Below are 23,705 nucleotides of genomic sequence, written 5' to 3'. Positions count from 1 at the left end.
ACTAGCATGCTGTAGCAGACAGTTGTAGTTATCTTCACTTCCTGCATTTGTCTGACCATCAGAATCCAACGTGGAGTCTTTATTATGTATGTTTACTGTCAAAATTCTTAAAATATTTAGAACAGTTTTTTTTAAAATTCCTGTGAAATTATTGAATAAAAATATTTTCTCTGAAAAAGTTCTCCAAAGACTTTTGTAAAGGACATTGAACTTGTATGAGGTGTTCATACATATTTCAAATAGAGGCTTGTCTTGATACTTAAAGTATTTAAGCAAGCCATGTAATCCTCCCTCTTAATACTTTTTATCTGGGGAGATGTTTAAGGAAAGCTGTCTAGGGTTTTAATTTTTAAAATTTTATTTTAAAAAAATTCCTGCTATTCCAACTTCTGAACATGATAGACTAAATCATTCTTAATGTTTCAGAAACATGTACATTTTATAACTATCTAAAATGTTCTAATTGTTTTTATATTCCAAGAACAACAATAAAGAACAAAAAAGCACCCAAGCCCTGGGATATGTTTTTATTAAATGATGAAGTTTACATAATATGTTAGCTGGAAGATAAGTCAGATCAATATAAGAGCCATGCAGTACCAAAATCCCAGACATCCATCCTTCTAGTTTGGCTTTAAAATCTTATGATTTTGTGGATTTACAGGTACTCTTTAAAAGTACATTCTTGAAGTTGCTGTCAGGTTGCTCTGGATTACGTCTGTAGCCTTTGTGAATGCACACAAATCTTCTCATGCTGTTGTTACTGTGATCACTAGAGTCATACATATTCTATTAATCAAATGATATTGCCATGTAGCTGTGCTCAACTTGGCATAGGCAGCTTGGCAGTGTGAGGTATGTGCTCACAATTGGTCAAGTATAGGTTTTGGTTGTCTGTAGCAGATGGTAATATGTATGATATGTAGAATTTCTGTAAATTATATGCTAGAAGTTCTTAAACAATGCATTTTCTACTTAAAACTTCAATTTTCTTGGATACCATTCTTAAAAATGTAATTATAATATGAGAAATCACATTAAAGGAAACAAATATTTTCTTTAGTATTTTATATACTAAATTATATACTCTAACCCAAGGTATGCATTAAAATTGTTACTAAAATGGTTTCTTCCATTGCGGAATTATTCAAGCATATGGGTAACCCTTTATTTAATTTTTTTTCTCATCTGTTTCATGTTTTTCACCACTGATTTATGTTGTCTGCCTCTGATAAAGAGGCAAGATTTAGAAACAAAGCCATTTCAAAATCATGAGATTGCTGGAAAGATTTGCATTTTGTTTCAAAAATAAGAGTTAAAAGTAGCTATCATTGGTAGTCTCATCTTCCTAATGTGACCACAAGAAAAATGTACCAAAAATAATTGCTGGGAAAAGTAGGCTTTTTTCTTCGTGAAAGAAGATCCAGCCATGTCTGAATACTATTTAATTATAGTGTCTGTCAGTGAATGTGACTAGTTTCTGTGAGATTGTTCTTAAGTGGTGAACAAGGGTTGTTTTTAATCTCAAACTGGTAAGAAATGGTTTGAAATACTCTGTTTGAAGAGATGTGCAGTTTTTTTCTGGTGAAGCAAGCAATTTTTTCTCTAAGTATTGATGTGGTGGATTTTATGAAGATGGCCCAGATAGGATACATGAGAATTAGAACTTTTTGCTTCTGGCTGTTTTGAAACTTAAAACTGAATAGAAAGTGTTTGAAACATGGTGATGAACACCTGAAATGTCAGTGTGGCTGCTGTTGACTTGGCAGAGTGATTTTCTTGAAGGATGATCAAGTTAATTCACCTAACTGAGCAACTGATGATAACAGTAATAGAAAAGAGAGATGCTGAAGAGAAGGCTCAATATCAGCCTGAGAAGGCTCAATATATAAGGCTCTTCACCTCACCCTATGAGGTGAAGAACTTGGAAATCCTGGATTGAGGTTTGCCTTTTGGACCACTTTGGTTTTGAATTCCAAACATTTACCTACTAGAAACTTTTGAGTCTAGAAATGTATTTCTGTCTTATTATACCTTCAGTATAATTTCTTGGGAGGGAGTAGAAGGGTTATTTTCTTAATGGTTCATGGTTGGAGGCCCATTGCCATAGGGAGAAGTGGCTAGTGGAGAAGCATTTGGCCAGCTGGAGTGGGTTTTGTGGAGTCTGGCTGATATGACTGAGTGTTGTGGGGATGCCATATGTCCTTGAAAGTGACTGTTTTAATCAATGCTTTACTGTTGAGACCAAGACCATCCAGATTTATATGCAATAGAAGCAATTGTTTGATGTTAATTCTAGGTTTCCTAGGTTAGTATGTTTTATGTGTGTACAAATTGCTTTCCAAGATTTTGTAGTGTGTTTTCTTTGCTTGGCATGAACTGTTTGTATTTTAGTTTCATTGTATTGCTCTGCTTATATGCTGAAGGACAGGCATCAGAACTTTGTTCTGCTTCTTTCCTAATAATGTTGGCAAAATGCAACACTTGCCAAGCTCAGTTATGCTGCATGAACTAATGCATCCTGTTTCTGAGTCTGGAATAACATCTTAAGAGTTCTTCTGCTTCAGGTTTGTGTCCTGTGCTTTTTCCATTTGTCCAGTTTGGTTCAGCATCTGCTGTTTGCTTGAGGACTCCTGATGAATGGTAAACACTTGGGTTCAGGAAAGTGAGGCTTCTGTTGGTGAGTCTGAAGAATAGAAGCAATAAAAGGATGTAAGGAAAAGAATGGTATGAGCGATTTAACTAAAGTTGGTGTGCTGCTAATTCCTCATCAGATTGTGAGAAGACCTCCATTTGTATTATTTTCCCTTCTTTGTATTCTCAGAAAGTCATTCTTACTGAACCAGAAGGCTTTTGTGTTGTCCTTGTAGGTTTGCTTGCTCCAAACATTTGGTGTCTATAGGAAGTGGAGCCAATGTCAGGGTCACTGGCTTTCCTTTTCTCTTACGTCACTGATATATTCTCCAAGTACAATGGAGAATTGTACCCTGCCCATTTTTGTCGTCTTGAGGATTTTTCACTCTCACCCACTATTACTATGGTGAATTAATATGTTGAAGGGTTCAAATCTCTTGCTAAATGTGCCAGAAGGGTCTCTTGGTTTTGGCGTGGACAGGTGAAAAGCACAGAATGTCCATCTTATAAATTAAGATGGTACTTTAACTTGGTTCTTTGAAAACAAAAAGCTGCTGTTGCTGAGGCCTACAACATCTCAAAATTGAGTTGTGGTGGTGTGTTTTTCTTAAATGACAAAAGATAATCTACAGGGATTAGAAGGAATTCAAAATGAAACAACCAAGTAATACCTAAACCAAGAAGTAAATCTCTAAAGCTGAATGATAAACCTACATCAGACTTCTGATTGAGACATTGGCTCATAAGGAGCCTTAAAACTATGACAGCATAGTCACTTTCTTGTGCTTTAAATTATAAATGAGGGCTAGCTTAGATCATGAGCTAGACTGTATGTGCCCTCAAACAGTTTGGGAACAAGAGACCATGGGTAGAATTTCCTGGGCTAATATTAAGAAAGATTTTGTCTGTGGAGCTCATTGGCCCAAGATCCTGTGGAGACCTACAGGAAAAAAAAAGTTTAGAGGTTGTTGCACCTTTAAAGTAGGGGAAAGGGTAACAACTGCTCTATCCTGTCAAAGCAGAAATTAAGATACTGTGTAAGTAGAAGCAAGATATTTATGGTGTCATTAAGAACAAAACCACTTATTCACAATTATTTTTTGGGAAGCTGTTCTTACGCTTGAAAAATGTAATGGTCAGCACAGCAATGACTCAAAATAGCATTTTGGATGTTATAGCACTAGCATTAGAGCCTTGTTGGCAAACATCCAAGAGGCCTGTAAAAGAAGAAAATGCCTTAAATGTTAAAGTTTCAAAAGCTTCTGCTTAAATTTAATTTAAATTTTCATTTATATTTAAATTTAAATTTTCTAATATTTTCCAATTATATACCTATTTAGTCAGATATTTGAGAGTGAGGTAAAATCCTGTGAAAAGACACTAGATGGCAAGAATTCTTATTTGCAGCACAAAATAATTGTATTGATTATAGGAGTGCATGTAGGTAGGTAGCTGCAAAGAATTACTCAAACTTTTTGTGTACAGAATCAAGTGGTCACTGTGCCAGTGAGATAAAAAGAAATAATATCAGTAGCTGTATTTTTCTGTTCTCCCTGCTTGTGTATTTTTCAAATTCTTAGTTGCATGTCAGGTTACAGTGTAGGCCTTTCTAGGTCAGTTCTTCTTTCTAAACATGCAAGTAGGTTTAGTGGTTTCCTGATGCAACTGAGGTGTGTTTGTCCTTTTGCAGGACACTGCTGGTGCCATAGGGAGGGGTGGCCTTTAGCAGCCTCCTCCTCTGCTTTTCCCTACTCTTGGTAGTTACATCCTGCCTCAGGGTAGGAAAGATGCCTCCTGTTGTAAAACCCCTCTTAGAGTGTCTATGGATAACTCCTAGCTGTTGCTAATGAATAAATGGCAAGTGTTTAATATTACCAGGTTCTCAATTTTACTGCTGTGTAAAGCAGGACTTGGGATACACAGTGGTAAATGCTTCCTGTGCTTCCATGTGGAATTGTATTGGGTAAATGCTGTTACCAAAGTTGCTGTGAACTGTCTTCACAGTAAAAAAAAAACAAACAAAACAAAAAACCAACCAACCAAAAAAACCTCACAAAAAACCAGAAAAAAAAAGAAGAAATGGATGTTTTAGGTCGATTAATCTCTTTGTGGTCATGTTTGCAACCAGGAGACTAGGAGTTACTTTTTTAAAATTAGTTACCAAGTCTCTGACATCTGGCATAAGTTTTAAAAATATGCCCTCATCACAGTGCTCCTTTTTCAAATGTTTAAAGTACTTATCATAGAGGAGGAATTTGACTTTATGCTGCTAATAAATGCTGGAGCACATTTTCCAGGACTCCAGAGTTGCTGGCATATCTGATTCTCTGCAGATCAGGAAGCACGTCAGAGATCAGTAAATCCTAAAGGAGACAAGTAATCTACTTAGGCGTTTGGGGGTTTTTCTGACTTTATTTATAACTTCCAGTTTGAAATACATTGAAAATACCTTTCTTTTCATTGTGCTGTGTTTTTGTTTTAATCCATCCAACAGCAGAGAAGGATATTTGTATCTTGTCCAGTGTGTGGAAACAAGTGTGCTTAGACAAGACCTGAATATGATCCCCCAAAGGGTACCATTGTGGGAAGAACTTGGGTCAAAACCTGGGTTAAGACAAGGCCCAAGTACTAGATCTGGCATTTCTCTCTGGCTAAATATTAGTGTTGTGTTTGATCTACAGCACCTGTTCCAGACTCCCACTTCAGAGGCTGGAGGAGTCTGCAAACTTTTCAGGGGTTATACTTAGTGTTTGGAGAGGATGTTTGATTAGGTTTTAAAGTGGAGTGTGCTGTGGCTTATATCAAAATAATCCATAATGTTGCAAGTCAACACTAAAAAGAATAAGAAATGCAGGAAGCCTGTTGATCTTGTTTTAAATATAAAACATTTGGCAAAACTTGGGCTTTTTTGTAAAAACTAATTACAGTTATGAAAGTCAATAAATAACCCTATTTACTATATAGAAATACAGAAATTGTGGCAGCAAACAATATTTGAAGTAACATTTTCTTTACAGTATTTACTGTATAGAAAATGTTACTTCAGATATTGTTTGCTGCCACATGAGGTAGCATTGGAAAGAATTACTCTGAAAATACAAAATTCAAAACCCAGTGCAGTATACTCCAAGGCTTTGCATGGCATATAACTAATGTATGAGGCCAGTTAGCAAATGTGGTTTTGCTTAGTGTTAGTCTTGGCATGAATTTCTGTTCTTCATCCATTTTTTCTGTCTATAACCTATTCTATGTAGTAAGTTGATCTATAGTATCTTTCCATAGCCTTAGAGAAACATCTTGAATATGAAATTAGAATATGCTAAATTACTTGTGCCTAAAATAAGGATTAGCCAAGTGTTCTATTTATACTTCAACTATTATTCAGGAAATTTTTCTTCCTCATGCTGGGTAGTCATTTGCATCATATTATTGTCTGGGTGATATTGTAATATGCCATTTGCTGGGAACACTGAGGTGATGGATTACTTTTTCAGTAGGCTTTGAATACCTTAAACTTCTCTGAAAATAGGTGCAGAATTACGAAAGTGGAATAAAATGCACATAAAGGAATAACAACTAAAATTCTTACTGCGTTAGTCCTTGTCATGTGCCACATCTTGCTCGTGTCTACTGGAAGAGGCACAGACACATGAGCATTTTACATTCTTGGAAGAAAAACTGCTGAAGATTGAGGAAGGTGGTGCAATTACGTGTATAAGCTACTTGTGTAGCTTTACTCTTAAGAAAATGTACCTGATCCTCTCTAATATAGCTTTGTTGATATGCTCTGTAAAGCATCCTAGGAGAAAGGGGTCTGAGAAAGATGGGACTTTATTGATCTCTGTTTTTTGAGCTTGTTCTGTATCATGAAAGAGACAGCAATTTGTATATATGGCTGAGCAATAAATGGCCTCTGAAGATCAGGAGTAGAAGCTTGACTTCAGTGGAAGACTGTGCTCATGAAGGTGGTTGAGTACCCAACATACAGGATAAAGAAGGGGTGCTGATAATCAAGACTAAAAGAGTATGTTCTTTTGTAAGAAATCTTCATGTGGGGAATGTTTATAAACACTGGTGGGTGAGAAGGGGCAGGTAGGAAGACAAAGCCATGTCTGTAAGTATATCCTCTTCCTCCAGATACTGCTCTCTAACAGTAGGTGCTATTTTAGCCCATTATTTTAAGCCACTGTACTGAGTATCTTTAGGTATATGTAATTAGACTGGCTAGCATATTTCAGAAACGTTTTCCATATTGTCATTGACTAGAGCATTGTGCTCAACTTAAAAGTGTTAATCTTGTCTTTTTGTCTTCCATATTTATGGTACTGTATGATGTTTAAGATGTGTCTGTAAGAAGTGTCTGTGTATGTGCCGCTTCCTGGATGCAAGCGGATATGCTTGTGATGAACAGCTCAACAGCATGAGAAACTGAACTCCTCTGAACTAGCCATGTGATTCTGTAGAACAGTGGCAATTGGGTTGGATAAGTTTATAAATCTAATTAGTCTAATAACTTGGTGCCAGAAATTTTAATAGGTGCCTTTTGCAAAACCTTCTATTATGCAATCAGTTTGGATTTCAGCGTAAGTGTTTGAAGTATGCAACGTTGGTTAATAGGCTTTGGAGATGGATGGAATTTTAGTTTTGCTGGATGAGGACTTTAAACTAAGGTGCTCTTGATACTCTTCTTTTTAGTTACTTAGAACCAAGAATTGTATTGATTCTGTTTTGCCTTTGAAAAGAATTGTCACTGCTATTTGTGCTTTGGAAACATTCATGCTCTTGTAATTAGGGGTTTGAGACTAATGGAAGAAAGTTATGAAAGGGATTGCTGAGTTTCTAGTATTGCCAAGTTTGGATAGTTAGTTTTGGTTAATTGATGTGGATTAAATACATTTAAAAACTGTGTATCAAGATGGTACTGAAGTTCTTCTAGCTAAAAAAAAGAAATGTAAGTAGAGTGGGGCTGAACACAGAAGAAAAAATAAGCCAGAACAGCTCAGTGCATAATTTATGCTATGTAAATTGCTTTGAAATTAGTGACCCCTGATGTCATTGCCCTTAAAAAATTAAAAAGGAAATAGAAAAGCTTGCATGTTATGTAGATCTTGACTGTAAAGCTTATTACTCATTCTAGTATGTCTCTTACTTGAAAAAAATATAAACTGTTAAAATCCAGAAGCTTAAGGAGTTATCAGATGGAGTAGAATAGATGTAGAGATTCAGTGACTGTGTTTATCAATAAATGTACTATTTGTTGGAATATGAGACTGAAAATCAAATACTTTTACATTATTTGAAATTCATATGGAATATGTGACCAGTTGTAAGTGCTGTGGGACCTGATTCAGATATTTGTGTAATGCCGATTTTTCTGTTCTGGTTTGGATGATCCCTCATGTAATTTAAGGTTTTCAGATGTTGAACAAATGAACCTTACATTGCATTTCGGCATCAAAACAAACTGTTAAATTATTATTTTTGCCTTTTAAAGGTTAATGTAATCAGTTCAGATAATTAGCTATGTAATAAAAAGCATACTTAGTAATTAATAAAATCCCATTAAACCTCAGGTTTAATGCATGGAAATCCAGCTGAAGGGAGATGAACAAATACTTTCCTTAACTTTTTAATTGATACTTAATAATTCTTGCAGTCCTAGATAGATCTAGGAAAAGCATTCCTAAGATATTTGTATGTGATTAGTTATTTCTATGCTGTATCTAGGCAGAATGAATTTCAAAGCCTTTGACAAATGCCTATTATTTCTAGATATTTGGAGCCTATTTTTCCCTGGAGGAAGAGTGATGTATCTAGGGAAGAATTTTCTATTGGAATTTACTCATAGCTGTCTAAAAATTGAGTATTTGTATTACAACTGCTTATCAATGTTTTGGGGTTTTTGTCAGAATGGCTCTCTAAAGAACATTAGCAAGACAGAGGGAAATGTGAATTGCCATGGTTTTGACACAGAGTTGATTATATTAGTTCTATGAACTTCATCTATCTCTTGTAACAATGAAACTCAAAAATAAGAATCAAGATACATTCCTTGAAGATTTTAATTTCTCATAACTTTGACATTTGAATAGTTTTTGAAGCTATTTATATATTTAAGACTTTTATTAATAAAACTTCAGTTGAAAACGTGTATGTACTTCAAGAGATTTTATTGAAGTCACTGGGATTGCACATGTTGTGTTATATCTCTCCTAGTGTGTTTGCAGTATAGTGTGTTCTTTATCATTAATGTGGCCATTAGTTTATGAAAGCTAGAAGAGATGTCTTAGCTTAAAAAAAAGTTTTGGTGTTTAAAACCTTATTTTATAATACTTAATAAAGAAGTGTAGTATGGAATGCCCATGACAATTTCAGTCTTTGGTCCAGTTTAAATAAATCACTGTTTTTAGTGGGTCCCAAGTAACTGTCAGTGTTTACTTGACAACTAGGGAAGAGCAGTTTTGTCTCTTTAATTCTTCTTATGGATTTAATATAACTCAACACTTAAATGCCGCAATAACAAACTAACTCAACCAACCAAAAAAAATCCCTCCTGCTTATATTCAGGTTCCAGAGTGGTTATGTTACTTGCTTTCTTGCTCTTTTGGTTTATTTTGTAGTCTTGCCATGTACTCTTTTCAAACCTGTGTGTCCCAAAGCATCCCAATGAAAATCTCTTGAAGTCAATCAAAATAGTGTCCCTGAACATTACTTGCTGTCTTTGCACTTTTTGGAACTTGCTCTTTGAAGCTTCTGTGTCTGTTCGCACTTAGTTTTTTCATGTCTTTTGGTGTTTCCTAGGTCTTGCAGATAGATAGAAAAAATTCACACATTTCCTGTAGCTGTCTCTTTGCTCTTCGGTTTCAAAACAAGTAGTTATAAATAAAAAATGCAGTTATTGGACTGTATCAGTTGGAAAAGAATTTAACAGCTTCACTAAATGTTTACACTCTTGAAATTAAGACTTTAATATGGCAAGCTTTTTATTTGATACCCTAATTCTGCTGTAGAGAAGTCTTTAGTAACAATTCAGTTATAGACAGTTCCTGACAGTGCAGGCATGGTATATGGCCTGGAAGAAATTGCTGACAAATAGAGAAAGGCTAAATTGGGAAATATCAAATTGTAACACATGTATAAACAAAAAAGCTTACCAATTTGATTATCAGGTGTCAAAATGAGATGTTAAATATAGTTACCTCGTGGGCTGGTGGCACATTGTGCATCACTGAATGTTTGATAATTCCTGTAAAGAAAAAGCCTGTTTTCCCAATAAGTAGAACACAGGACTCTAAAATGAAGTTTCTCTTTCTTATAAAGGGAAGTACCATTGTTACTCACTCTAAAAAATTGGACAGGAAGAGAGGAAGGTGGTCTGTTAGTTGCTAGCCCCATTTGTTTCTGCATCTCAAAAGTTGGCACACTGTGGTGTATTCTTTTGTAGCTTCTTACTGCTTTCTGCTAGCTGGCCCTGCCATGGGCAGTGGTGTTTGGACTAAGTGGTCTCCAGAGATCCCTTCCAGCCTCACCTAGTTGGTGGTCCTGTGAGAAATTCAGTACAGTTGCATAAATTTATATTTTAAACTCTTTCTTACAAAGCAAGGTGATGAGATACTTGTTTGGTAATTCTATTTTTTGTTGGGTTTTTTTTGAGAAATGAACATAGAAATTGGGACCAATAATTGTAAAACCAGAACTGAAGGTGGTGCTTCACTAGAACAATGTTCCTCCTCAATCACAGAACTGAAACCAGAAACCCTAAGTATTTTAGGGTGATGTATGGACTGCAAGCCAGAGTTTTATTAATCCTCTTTATTAATCCTTGCATTTAATTATTGGTTCTCTTGAACATCTTTCACTTGCTCCTGATGCACACCTGTATTTTATTTAGATGTTTTCCCCAAGAATGTTATTCATGAAACTTTATATAGATACTGCTGTAAATTCCAGTGGCTGCCTTGTTTCAAAGAGATTGCTTCCTTCCTAAGATCTCTTTACCTTTCTCTGCCTGCTGTCTGTACCTTTGCCTTTCTCCCCAGCCTGTTGGTTTGTTCTATTGAGAGGCTTCAGAAGGAAAGTTTTGGGAAGATGAAAGGAAAGATGTGGTGAATTCACCGTAGTATTTTCTCTCTTAAGCCCATGGTTGTGGCACTGTTTATTATCCATATTGGTTTATTCAAATACATTGTACAATTGTAAGTTTACCTTCAAAATAGTGAGTTTTAGGAAGTGATAAAATTTGTGTTTTGTATAACACAAATCATAAAAATAAGTATTTGCCATCAGTATATAACACTGTGTTATGATGGTGAACATACTTTTTTTAATGAATTTAATTTACTACACTGTAGTTTGAGAGAGAGAACATCTAACTTTAAATAAAGTTTCTGGAAGGACCATGAAAAACCTTACTGTTCCTTCTGCAGTCTATAACTAGTGCTTGCCTGTTTTACCTTTTGTTTGGTTATAGCCATATCATGTCCCCTTTTCTGGCTCCTACAGTCTTGGAATCTACAGTGCTATTGGTAAAGCTGCAATGAGCTCAAACTTTTGGGACTGAAGGATTTTAAATTTTGTTATGCATATTTTTGGGGAGATACCTAAGGAATGACTGTCTTGGTGTTGTTCCCGTGTTGTTCCTTTTCACTGGTGTTTGTAGAAGGGAACAGAAACTTGAAGTAAAGAATTGCAAAGTTTGACAGAGTATAGCAGAGAATTTGCTGCTTTCTGTCAGCAGTTCCACTTTTTGTGGTGCACTGTTAACCCATTGCTTTGGCAGCAGACTACAAGCTTCTGGACAGCTAACAACCTGTGCAGGTCCAATAGTCCTTCCAGAGGAAGCAGCAGCTGGGTAGGCAGGGCTGGCACACAAGAGGAGAGACATCCATTGTACTTGTTGTATGCATCTCCAAGTCTTAAGGGTACACTATGCCTAGTATTTCAGACTTACTGTTTCTGGATAATCTAGAACTGGAAAGTTTCTGTTCATCACTTTCTCATTTTGTGTCTTCTGATCTGGTAGAGAATGTGGTATAAGTGCATGATGGGAGTGAAAATAACATGCTCAGACTATCATTAGACCAGTGATTCAGAACTTGTTAGGTCTTCGTGTGGGTTTACTTTGGCCAGTGAGCAGACCAGAGTGAGTATGTTGGAGCCAAGGAAATGGAATATGCATTTGAACCATTGTTCAGGTTTATTCCAACTATTATTCCTCCTCTGCTGAATTACTGAATTGTTAAATGGCTTTGGTAGGTAACTTGAGGGAAAACAAAGGTGGAGGAATTGGCAAGTGCATGTATCTCCCCTGTTGTGAGCCTGTTGATTACCTTTTCATGAACTTCTGTGAAACTTTTTGAAAAAGCTTGGATGTTGAAAATTAAAATAAACAGGAGAGGGAGGTATCTGGAAGTCTGTCTTCCTTTAGCCAGGTCCTGTATTTTGGGGACCGATAATTTCATCGTGACAGTGGTAGTTTTACAAATGCTGAATGTGTTTTCCCATGGTGTGTTTTTAAGATACATTTGAGTTATGGCTGACAAACTGCTAGTGTTGCAAATGTCGTCCTGAATGTCTCTTGATGAAAAGGAAAGCAAGTCTGAGGATCAAGTCAGCATGAGAAACAAAACAATGATTCTAGCTTCCTAATTGAGTTAAATTACCTGACAAATCAGACTTTAAAATGTTTTCTGAGGTTGTAGGCTATCTGAAAATTGTAGGAAGGCACTTCATTAGGTATACAGCATAGGAACTGGGGAAGGCTCAGCAAAACTGACTAAACGATTCTGTTGCCTTCCTGCTACAGTCTTCGATTGAGAATTCCCAAATTCTTCTTTTCAATTAGCCTTTTAGATGAGCATTTTTTAATGTTGAACTATTTCTGAGAGGGTATGGCACTAGCTTTCATAAATGTTTCATAAGTCTGGTTTTGCTTCTTTGGAAATACTTTGAACTTTGGTTTGTGTTAGGTGAAACAAAAGTATGGTCACGTGTAGTTCTATTGTACTTTTGACTTAACTATTGCATTCCTTTTTTTTTTAACTGGTTTGTCTTTCTAATAAAACTGCTTGAGTTATAGTTGATTCTCAATTTCATGCTGTCTCTTGGATGATACTTATTCTAGCACAGAATAGTCTCACTTAATATTTTTCTAAAATGCACTTGTACTAGTGGTCTCAAAAGAAGAATGCTCCTGAAACTGGGACAAGGATTCTTCACTCAAAGCCATTTGCAATTGGAGAAGACATTCAAAACATTTGTCCCTGATTTAGTTAGTGCAGGAAGAGATTTCTAAAATGTTTGGTACATAAAAACTGGGAACTTAATGTTCTTCTCTCCCAATATGAGCAATTAAAACAAGTGTGGGAAAAAACAATTATATGTATTGCAAAATATTCTTGACAGGGCCTAATTTCTTCAAGTACTTGATTGCCAGCTCTGGTAAGTGCTAATGTGTTCACTGATCATCAAAAAAATTTCGTGTAGAAATTCAGAATTAACAATACATTAAAATGATGAGCTGTAAATTCAACTGATCGGGCTCTTTGAAATACAACACAAATAGATGTGTACTGATTGGAAATTTTCAAGACTGAAAGCTGTCTTCCTGAGAATTCCTCTGCTTTGCTTGTTTAAACCTTGATGGAGTCTGATTTTTCAAGTGTCCACTGTAAATTCTTGGGCCTCTATTAGAAAAGTTTTGGTTGCAGGGTACCTGTGATGCTTTTAAAATTTTTTTGCACAGTGATGCCAGATGTTTTTACCTTCATTCAGCCTAAAGCAGTAACATGGAAGTAATAACAAAAAATGTTTTGCCAGCTTTATGTGTTAGTTAGAAAGATAGATTTTAATGTTAGCTCTCTTGTCAAGCATAGCAGTCACTTGTGTGAATAAAATGTGATTTTATTCTGTGAATAAAAACCAGTAGACACTGTTGTGTGATATTAGAACGGTTCTTAAGTATTTGGCAAATAAGATGGCAACTTGCATTGGAACAGTGTTTGAAAACCAGAAAAAACCATATAGACTTGCATCAGATCATGAAAGAAACTGAATTGTACTTAAAAATAGCATGGCTGATGGAGTTGTTAGACTAATGTTGAAGCCTAAGTATTATACCCATAACACTGACTCTAGTCCTGCCAGTGGCTTCATAAATGAATGAAGTTAATGCTTCAGGAGCATTGAATTCAGTGGAGTTCAATCCACTCAGCGGTTCTGCTACAGGGTTAATGTAGGATGTAGGAAACAGCCTTGAAAGATTTTATTTTCAAGTATGTTTGCCCCCCTGGGTATTTTTGTTTAATATTTGAGAAAGAAACAAAAAGATCCATGAGTACTGGAGTTTAAAAAAAACTGTGTGCATGACTTTCAGGGGTTTCTGTCAAAAGTCTCGTTGACTGTGGCACTGAAGTTACACTTTTTCTATTACTATGCTGCTCTTCACTTTGCCTCCAGTATTTCAGTTTTCTCATATCTCTTTCCCATGTTCCCTATTGTAGTTTCCCTTTTGTTTTGTGTATTTTGACTTTCTGACCGTCTGAAAAGAAACCCTGAGTGGCCTGCTGCTGCTCTTTCCACTTGTGGTGTACTACCTGGATAGCTGGTGGTTGTCCATCAGAATAAGTAATGTTGGGGATGCCTCTTTTATGTTCCTCACCTTGTACTTGCAGAGGCAAAAATAGGACCATGCTCATCTACTTCATTGGTGCGTTCTTCTGTTCTTTGAGGTGAGACACTGGATATAAAATTAACAGTGGCTTCAAAAGTGGTTTTGTGGGGAATGTGCAATAGAAATACTTGTTTTCTTTTGTTATTTAGGGTTTGTGTGCTTTTGAAGACCCAGTAAGAATTGTGCAATAGGCAGTAATCTTGTTGAGTATGAGAGGTTTATATTTGCAAACTATTTGAATGTAATAACTAGAAAATTTGCAAGTCCATGGAGTTACAAACCCTATGTGTGAACTGAATACATATTATTAACTTTGTCAATTTCTGAACAAAATTAATGGTTCTAATCAAACATGGAGATGAGTTAATTGTTACAGTAGCTATGAGCCCCCTTTTCCTGTAACTTGTATGTTTCCGTGTTTAATGCTAGCTCCAACTCTTGAGACAGATTGTTAAGCTTGTTTGGATTTGGCTTCCTCATAGTAACTCTGGTTCCTCCCTTTGAATTGTGTACTTTGCCTGGACCATGGGGAGATGGATTACTGATGTCCTTGTCCATAGTATCATGTTTTTACATCAGACTAGCTTTGGTTTTGCTACATATTCATGCTGCAAATGAATGTGTAGTGGTAGTTTGAATCTGCCTTATGATAATTGGAGAACAGGGTAATCAGATGATACTGGCTTTTCTGATTGCAAGCTGCTGCACAGGCATAATTTTTTTTACATTATTATTTAGGACACTGCTCAGAATAACAGTTTGCTCAGATGTAAGCGATGAAGAGGAGGAAAGGAAGATATGTTAATGCATACTGGGGAATGGAATGGGGAAAAAAGATGGATTGGTTGTGTGTAAGAAGAATGTTAATGCTCACATTTTATCTCTTAGCTTTCCCTTTAAAATACTTATGCTTTGTCAATAATGTCTTTTACCACTGTTGCTAAATTGCAGTTAGATTCATAGAACCATAGAATGGTTTGTGTTGAAAGGACCTTAAAGATAATATAGTTCCAATGCCTGTCATATATTTGCATACATTTTTTTTACTCTGTAGTCAGTATTATCTTGCTGCAGTTAAAGAACTGTAGATATAGTAGAGTTCAAAAATCTGTGCTATCCAGTTAATGATTCATTTCCTTAAAGACCAAGGTTATCATGGTGAAATTATTAGCTCTTTGAGAAAAGTCTGCCACATTCTTCTAACAGGTGATCAAGTGATTCCACTGGAGTTGTGGAATTATACCCTTCCCCAAGTCCTCCCCTGCCCCAGTGCTCTATGTCCCAGCTTTGGAGATGGGTAGCATCTTCCAAGTAACTTTTTAAATGCAGACTGTCTTTTATTGCACATTATTGTAATGAACTGCAGTAAGTATTAAAGCAAATCATTACCTGATTGTGGTTGTGAGTGACTTGGTATTAGGCAGAAGCATTTTATTAAATGTAACAACTCTTATGAAGAAACACTGACCTTTACTTATGTTTGATACAGCAATCAGAGATCAGGCAACTAATTTCATGCTAAAAGAGTCATGTCAAGAATACCTCCATTGTATGTTATTGTCAGACTTGCTTCAAAATAAACTCTGTGTGTTGTAGATATTCATCATATACAGAAATGTTAGGTAATGATTCAAAAGGTAGGGTTGTTTTCAAGAGGGTTCCTAAGCTTTCCTACTGTAATGATTCTGTGATACCGTCTTGCATGTTTGCCTGAGTGCGTGGGAAGCTCTTTTCTATCTGCCCTGGATTATGGTTATTTTTATCAATGAAATCTTGACTCAAATGCAGGAAAGAGGGTCCTGTGAGATTCAGTGTATGGTTAAACACTCTCCAGCCCAGATCAGTCAGTGGGGTAAGTTGCTATTTTGGTACGGTTATTTGATGTCTGACTTTTTCCCTGTTCTGAATAATTTTTGTGAAGACAGTATGCCTAGCCTAGAAAACAGTGGTTTTGTATGTATTCTTTTATGTATGACTTGATACTGTTTTTTTTCTTGTATACAAGCTAAACCAAGTGCTAATATTTCAACAGATACAGAATGACAGTCAAACACTACACAATGGTATGCCTGTGAAGAGGCACTGCCAAAGTTAATTGTGTCTAGTGCAAAAGCTTGGAGTTCTGGCTGATCAAAGCAGGTAGGTGTGAAGGTGCTTGCATGGAGAGAAGATAAGGGGACTCAATGCAAATAGTTTTACATAAGCAGAACAAAATTATACATGCCAAATGGCCTTTACCTCAGCTGACTGAAACATTTTTAAAACTTGCAATGGTCTTATTCCAAGCGGTTTGGAAAAAATGACGCAATTTTAATTTAATACTGAAATGTGGGTGAATTGAGGCACTAGTCCAATAAGGAAAGTTAAGTCAGCAAATCTTCAGAAAACATTTAATTAGCTAATTAAAGACAGCATATTTTTTATGGTGGTAGCAGTACAGGACAATTTAGAATGCTTTTTTCATGTACTGTTAACACATACTAGGTAAAAATATAAAAATGTAATTCTGATCTAAAGCATTACTGGCTTCATATGAGACTTTTTAAACTTGTATCTTGAACCTGAGAGTCAGACTGTATTACAGAGGTGTATCAGTTTGTCTTCACTGTCAACTGCTCATGTTAGACAATAATAAACCTCTGTTGCATCACAGACCTATTAATGCTGAAGAACTAAGACAGCTTACAATAGCATTTGACATCACTTTGTGCCTGAGCTGTAACAGTTACTAGAAAATTCAGTTTTGGCTGTAGACTTCTTACTGCTTCTGAAAATGAAGATGGGATCAAGCCCGTTGCTCTGAGTGCATTCTAAATTTATTAACTTTAAGAGTAAGGAAACCCTTTGTAGAAATCAGGACTTTATATGAAAGTAACCTAAGTGCTCAAATATGAAATACAACTTTTGAGTGCTTTCCAAAATAAAACTTTGTGAAACTGATGACTTAAAAAACCCAGGTAATTTGTTTAGCTTTTATTTATCATTGTGCCCATATTGCCTTTTCCTAACATTAATCTATTAAATACTTATATTGGAGTAATTATTGCATGAAAGGGGAATTTCTCTGCTGTGTTTGAATTCTCCAGAGATTGCAGACTCCAGAGGGAAGACATGAAGTGTCAAAATTACAGAGAAAAGCCTTGAGCTGTTCTCATCTGGAAGTTCAGATAGGACCTCACCCTACCTCCAAAAAACCCACCAAAAAAACCAGAAAACCCACCCAAAGCTCCATATAATCAAATATCCAGTCTGATGTGGCTGTTGGAACAGCACTGAAATCACTCCTCCTAACTGTGTGGTATTTCAGCTTCCAGGTTCTACAGATAGCCAGTCTGGAAGACTGACCAGAGAAGTGTAGGAATTATGTGAAGATTGAAAACTTAGTAACAGAAATGGTGCTTTAAAAAATTGTGTAAGAAATTTCGGTTACCTAGAATCAAATTATTTTGAGCAAGCCACGTATCAAGAGCTACAAAGGAAAATACAAAAAGCACTGTTAACATTAAGAAACTACAGGCTTTATTTAATTTTTTTCAAGGAAGCTCAAGGTATAAAGAAATGCTGTGACCTTTATTTCTCTAGTTGGCTTTCTTAAGCAGAAAAAAGCAAACAAATAGCCATCATATGATGTCTTAAAAAAAAGTTTTTTAAAATATTGGCTCATGCACTCTGCCCAGAAGCATAGAATTTCCGTAAGACTGAAAGAAGGTCTGTTTTTATGACAGAAATGTATGTTAGTGCCAATAAAGTCTGTTAATCTGATTAAAATGTGGTTTAGTTAGGCCAAAAAAGGTTTGCTTTCAACTGTACTTGGCATAAAAGCTGACAAGAAATAAAAAGCATGTTAATGAGGACATTTAAAAATATTCTTGCAATATAAACAGTTTCAAAAAGAAAAATAATTATAATATTGTTTAGCAAATACCCATTTCTTTAATTGTATAAAATTGATGCTTCTATTAATGGAATTGTTTTTAAAAGGTAGTATTTTCTATAATCAACCAATCATTCATTTTCATACCCCTAGTGTTTTCCTGTTGTTGTATATGTGCCAAGAAATATTGGCTGTGTTTCTCAAATGTGTGGTGTTGTGATAGCTATATATAATTTTGGAATTCTGTGTCATGCTGAGTTCAGAAATGCCAGGGCTTTTTGCTACTCCTAAACTAGGAGTTTATGGAGGGTCTCTCAGGGGCTGGTACCTCTGCCAGTCTTAACTAGGTATTGTCTGATGCCTTGTCTGATACTCTAGACAATGCTGTGACCCTCTGGGTCTTTAAAGAAGTTGAGCACAAAACATTTCTGGAGAGAGGCCAAATGCTTTTAAAACACCTCCTGGAATTTAGAAAGTCAAGATTATTGCCGTTCTGTTTGTTGGCATATTTATCTTTTAATGACAGGGTGCATGATAATCTTAAAAATAACACTTTGACCAAGGTTTTTGCTGCCTTTTCTATCCATCTTGGGACTAAATAACATTATCTGATGTAGCTATTATAATGTTCAATGACTTCTGCCCTTCTCTCCAATCAAGTCTCCTCCTCCTGTTCCCCCCTGCCCCCCCCCCAAACACTCTAAACCAGAAAGTTTTGGAAAGCTACTATTTTTTTGTAGTTTCAGTAGCTTGGAATTTAAACAGCTTATATCACTCATTTTGATACTTAATACATGAGCCATGTTGGTGCTAGTTTCTGGGAAAATTATGTTTTAATAAAATTTGTTGTTCTTTTAATGTTTATTTTGAATAACAGTTCAGCTGGATGCTGGTGTGTAGATCCCATGGTGGGTTTGCAGCCTGCACATATGTCTAGAGGTGTAATTAATGGCAGCAGGAGACTGCAACTATAAGAGCTGCAAATGCTCTGCAGGGGTAGTTGCACCTTAGATCTCAAATAATTGCATAATGCTTTAAAATTTCAGTTTGAGGGTTGAGAAGTATTAGACCTGACTGCAGGTAACTTGAATTGGGTATGGCAATTTGTCCTGTTTTCTATGTTCTTTCACTTGGATCCTACAGTTGTTGGAGCTACAGTATTAGAAATATGAAAAATATTGTTGCTTATATTCTGTACCTTTAACCAAATACGGAGATTCAATTTTTTGCTTATTTTGCAGATGGTATCCTGTACAATTTACTCATAATTGTTTAAACTTTCAATTTCTTGGCTATTGAGCTTCTGCTCACTGATGCAGAAAAATGGAGACCACTCCTCAGGGGCTTGTGAATTGGCTGTGGAATGTGCCTTATAGAGAAGGAAGAAAGCAATAAAGGGAATTTTCCTCCAGGCATATTTATCAACAGTCAGGGCACTATGGAAACACATTGCAGAGATTCCTCTCTTTGCCCAAAGAAGATGAGGGTATTGATTACAGGATTCATTACCATCTTCCATATGCTCACAAACAGAAGTGTTGGTGCTTTCCTGACTTCATCTCTATCTGTAGATCACCAGTGTGTTTTTCTTGTGTCATCACAGCCATAATTTCTGTCTGCTTCAGCCCAAAGGATCCCATCAGAGCCTGCCCTGTCAACAAACTGCAGTACAGTGACTGAGAAGAGCTGTTGGATATTCAGCTGCTTAAGCTGACTAACATCCCATCTAGGTAGTACAAATCACTTCTGGTGATTGATATGAGGCAACAAAAGAACTTTTCCCAAAATTCCTGTAAGAGGGATTCAGGTACTTTGGATGGTCTTTTCTAGACTTCTTTTTCATTCTTTAGAATTTTCATAAGGGCAATGGAGTATTCATTAACATCTCTCATCTCAAAATGCAGAAAGATTTAATTGTTTCAGCCTGAAATACATATCTCTGTGTAAGAATCAATCAGACTAGGGTTTTTGATAGCTAGAACACAAAAATTACCAAGCTCATTTATTCTTTACAGTTCAAGAAAAGTCTGCTTAAGGGAAAAATTCTGTATGAAAGGGTAAAAATAAAATAGTTCTTCCTTGGTTGTAAAAGGAGAGATACCATGATCTTGATGAAAGAAAAAGAATTTAACATCAAGTCATTCCTAGCAGCTTACTTCAGATTGATCTTCCAGAAACTGTTCAGCTGTTTCTGTGAGAACACCAATGGACAAAATCCTCAGAATGCTTTTTATTTTCCCCTTAAATTTCACTTTGGATCTTTGTGTCTTCTGCTGAAGAAGAGACACGAATCAAATAAGACCAAGTACTCCTGTCTCCTACGCCCCTGAAGCTGCAATAGGTGATGTCAGACTATTTAGTGTATTGAAGGTGATCTGGAGTTTTATCCATTGAATAGGGTCTTTTGTGTTAAGGACTATTTCTTACAGAGGACCTAGACAGATTCCTGTTTGAAAGGACCCTGCAATAAGCTGGGTCATGCTGCTTTGTCTGGGCTGATCTGCTCTGATACCTTCTGTTGTTTTGAATATCTTGATACCTTCTGTTGCTGGAAAAGAATATTGACTTAGAAAGTCAGCAGTGCTTGTAAGCTGCAATGCATCACCTGAAATGAAGCTTGTAGTGCTGTGTATGGCATTGTAGTTTTGAATGATAACTAATATTAGAGCAACTTGCAATGCCGTGAATCTCATGAACTTATCAAATTATCTGGTTAAAAAGAACCTTCTCTTCACAAGGGAATCTTTAAGAAGAAATAATGCTTTCAACTGCTACTGTCCTTTTACAATGTTGTTCTTAGCCAGCAGATACAGAGCAGTAAACACTTCCATTGAACACATGATGTTTATTGTTATTTTATCTTCTTTCATTTTCTTCTGTCTTCTTTACTGGAAGAGGAGAGTACAAACATCAGCCTGGAGACATCTCTTGGCCAAGTGCATTTCTATTTGTGTTCATCACTTACTCTTTCTAAATAGGAAGAAACAAGAACATGCATGGGATGAAAAGACTGAGCCTCACTCTCTAATCTTTGAAAGTTGGTCTGAAATAATGAGACAATGTTTTGTCCAGTTGAAAGGCATAGAAACATATCTTGATCTTGAGTTGATGAAAAGTAATGAAATTACAATAAAAAAGAACCCTATTTTTGTGAGCCACTCTTTCTATTTAGACTACAAACTCTTACCTTGGCTTGAGATACTGTAACCATATTCAGGAACAAAGAAGCAGAGTATCCTTCTGCATGCCCAAGCAGTTTCTCTAGAAAGAACTTGCTGATTTTTCTGTTTCAATTACTTTAGAGTATCAGGGTTTGTCCTTGATGGCTTTATCTGTCACGAGTTTAAAAAACAAAAATGTTTCCTGTATGCTATTCTAACTGCAAAATTGCTGTGGTTTTAATGACAAAACCTTCCCCCACCACCCCAATTTTCTTGCATTACTTTGAGCACAATGAACGAAAGAAAGCTTTTTTGAGCAGCAGAAAGCTTTTAATTGAAGAACATGTGAGGTATCTGACCATATGAAGCTATTTTGTTTAGGTGTGTGCTCTAGAGGAGAGGATGAAGAAACACCACCGACTGTCCCAAAATGAATTAAGCAAAATTCTTCAAACATAATGAGTAATGTACCTCCTTGGTTAACTGTTGGATCATGCTCTACCTGATGTCTTAAGAGCAAAGAAGTGCCTGCCTGGTCAAGTGATGGTGCCTTGTGTGCCTCAGCACAATGACTGCCCCACATGCAAATGCCTGCCACTGCTGTTGTGCAGAAGGTACTGCAGTGGATAATAACCAGTAAATGCATATGTGAGCAGCTATCCCTGTAGCTGTTGGAAGTCCAGTGACTTCTGGTTCTGTTTTGTTGTATGTGGGCTCCATGCTACTTATAAAATTTCACAGGAGTCTTAACCAGCTTTCAGGATTTGTGAAGAAGAAAATTTCAGTTCTCTTACACATTACTTTTGTTTGTTGTTCGTAATTCACAACTCCTAGGGCATTTGTTTTTTCGGGAATAAAAAGAGGATTATTTTAGAAATCCAGAAATAGGATGTGGGAATTTGAGTAGGTTCTTATCTTCCACAGCAATCATAATCTGCCTAGGCTAGATCAAAGGTTGTCACAACAGCATTAAGATACTACTAGTGTTCAATCAGTCTGATTTTGGCAAATAAAGTAGAAGACCTGAGATTGGACTAAGGCTTTTACCAGAGGAGTTGGGAGAGGTGTTAGGAAGTCATTGGTGAGGGAAACATTCAGGTAAGTATGACCATTTCTTCTTAAAAGAGATTATGGGGAGATGTTCACTGCATTGCAATAGATGCCATTTTTAATTCACTCGAGAAAAAGTGAACAGAGGAGAGATTTGGATTATTTTTCCAAGAAATGAGCACTTAAATTTCCCCCTCCCCCCCACCTACATCTACTTGTAACAACTGAGAGAACTTTCTGGACAAAACATCTTATGATTGATCTCATCTGTTGCTAGATGTCTTAATAGTCTTGAAAGTTCACAGTTCAACACTTTGGGGTTGGTTTTTTTTGGCATCAGAGCATGAAAAAAACTGCATGTACTAGTACTCATCTCTTGTCATCCTCCCCTATTGCAGTGACTATGTGTATGTCTCTGTGTGGCAGAAAATGAGGGAATACAGATCATTATTCAAGAAGTTACCAACTAGCACTTTTCCTTCCCCTCCAGTCTTTCTGCCTCCCTACCCTGGAAGTATGGAGTCCCTGCCTCAGCCTACGGCTTCATTCTTTTTCCAGCTGCCCACAAAAGTAAAGAACCAGTGTGAGAGTTTGAAGAAAGAATCCGCTCAGAGTCTCAAGCAAAAGCTCCAGGTTGCAGACTCAGAAAGAAACTTCCTTTGGGGAAGGATCTGCTTCCAGGATTTGCTCGTCTCTTTTTCCTTGGGCAAACAGTTCTTGAAGCAAACGACAGGGTTGCAGGTAGGTAGGGCCCCTTTGAACTGCCATCCGCTGAGGTGTGAAGGATGACTTTATGCTGTTTCTCTATGCATTTTTTTTTTGTTGATGTTGTCTTCTCCCTCTAAGCTGAGAGAGGGAAAGAGTGTGAACATTGTAAAGAAAAAGTGTTGGGGAGAGAGAGAGGAGAAAAATGTTCTGGGCACTTGGAAAGAATGCCTCTGTGTAAGCTTCCTGTCCATGGGTCATATTTGTACTTCAGTTCTGTGAAGCACTAATGACATTCTTGGTGTGACCCTTCTCTAGACGGCAAACTAAGTCAAGAGCAGAAACTGGTGGCTGGAGCCAAGATAAGGCCAGTGATTGTGTATGGTCCATAGCCACACAGTTTTCATCTCCTCCCTGTCTCTTTACACTCCTGCTAGGTTTGAATGTGCAGTAAGGCAGAGATCATCAAATGGGTTTGAAATCTGACGTGATTGCCAGCACTGAAAAAGTTTCCCCGTTCTAAACACATAAATACGTTTCTTCCTTTAGAGGAGCCTGTGGCTGCTGGGTTTGTAAAGTCCTGTTCTTTTGTCCATGTGAAGGAAATAGA

The 23,705-nt window shown here is 36.6% G+C and overlaps 1 protein-coding gene across 5 annotated transcripts in view; it reads left to right on the top strand.

Annotated features, from left to right (window-relative positions):
• The window catches only part of TSC22D1 (TSC22 domain family member 1), a 91,059-nt gene that overhangs the window by 14,934 nt on the left and 52,420 nt on the right, over window positions 1-23,705 (top strand). Inside the window, exons 3-4 of one of the 5 annotated variants that reach the window (XR_013180909.1) lie at window positions 16,338-16,444; window positions 22,949-23,131. The exons of 2 other annotated variants lie outside the window; for them this stretch is intronic. The gene's annotated coding sequence lies outside the window, so the exon portion shown is untranslated. Of the gene's footprint in view, window positions 1-16,337; window positions 16,445-22,880; window positions 23,132-23,705 lie in introns of all 5 variants that reach the window. 2 more of the 5 variants (XR_013180908.1, XR_013180910.1) reach the window with 2 other exon arrangements.

The sequence above is a fragment of the Agelaius phoeniceus genome, chromosome 2, assembly GCF_051311805.1.
Source record: "Agelaius phoeniceus isolate bAgePho1 chromosome 2, bAgePho1.hap1, whole genome shotgun sequence".
Classification (NCBI taxonomy): domain Eukaryota; kingdom Metazoa; phylum Chordata; class Aves; order Passeriformes; family Icteridae; genus Agelaius; species Agelaius phoeniceus.
This window is presented reverse-complemented; position numbering and strand designations above follow the sequence as displayed.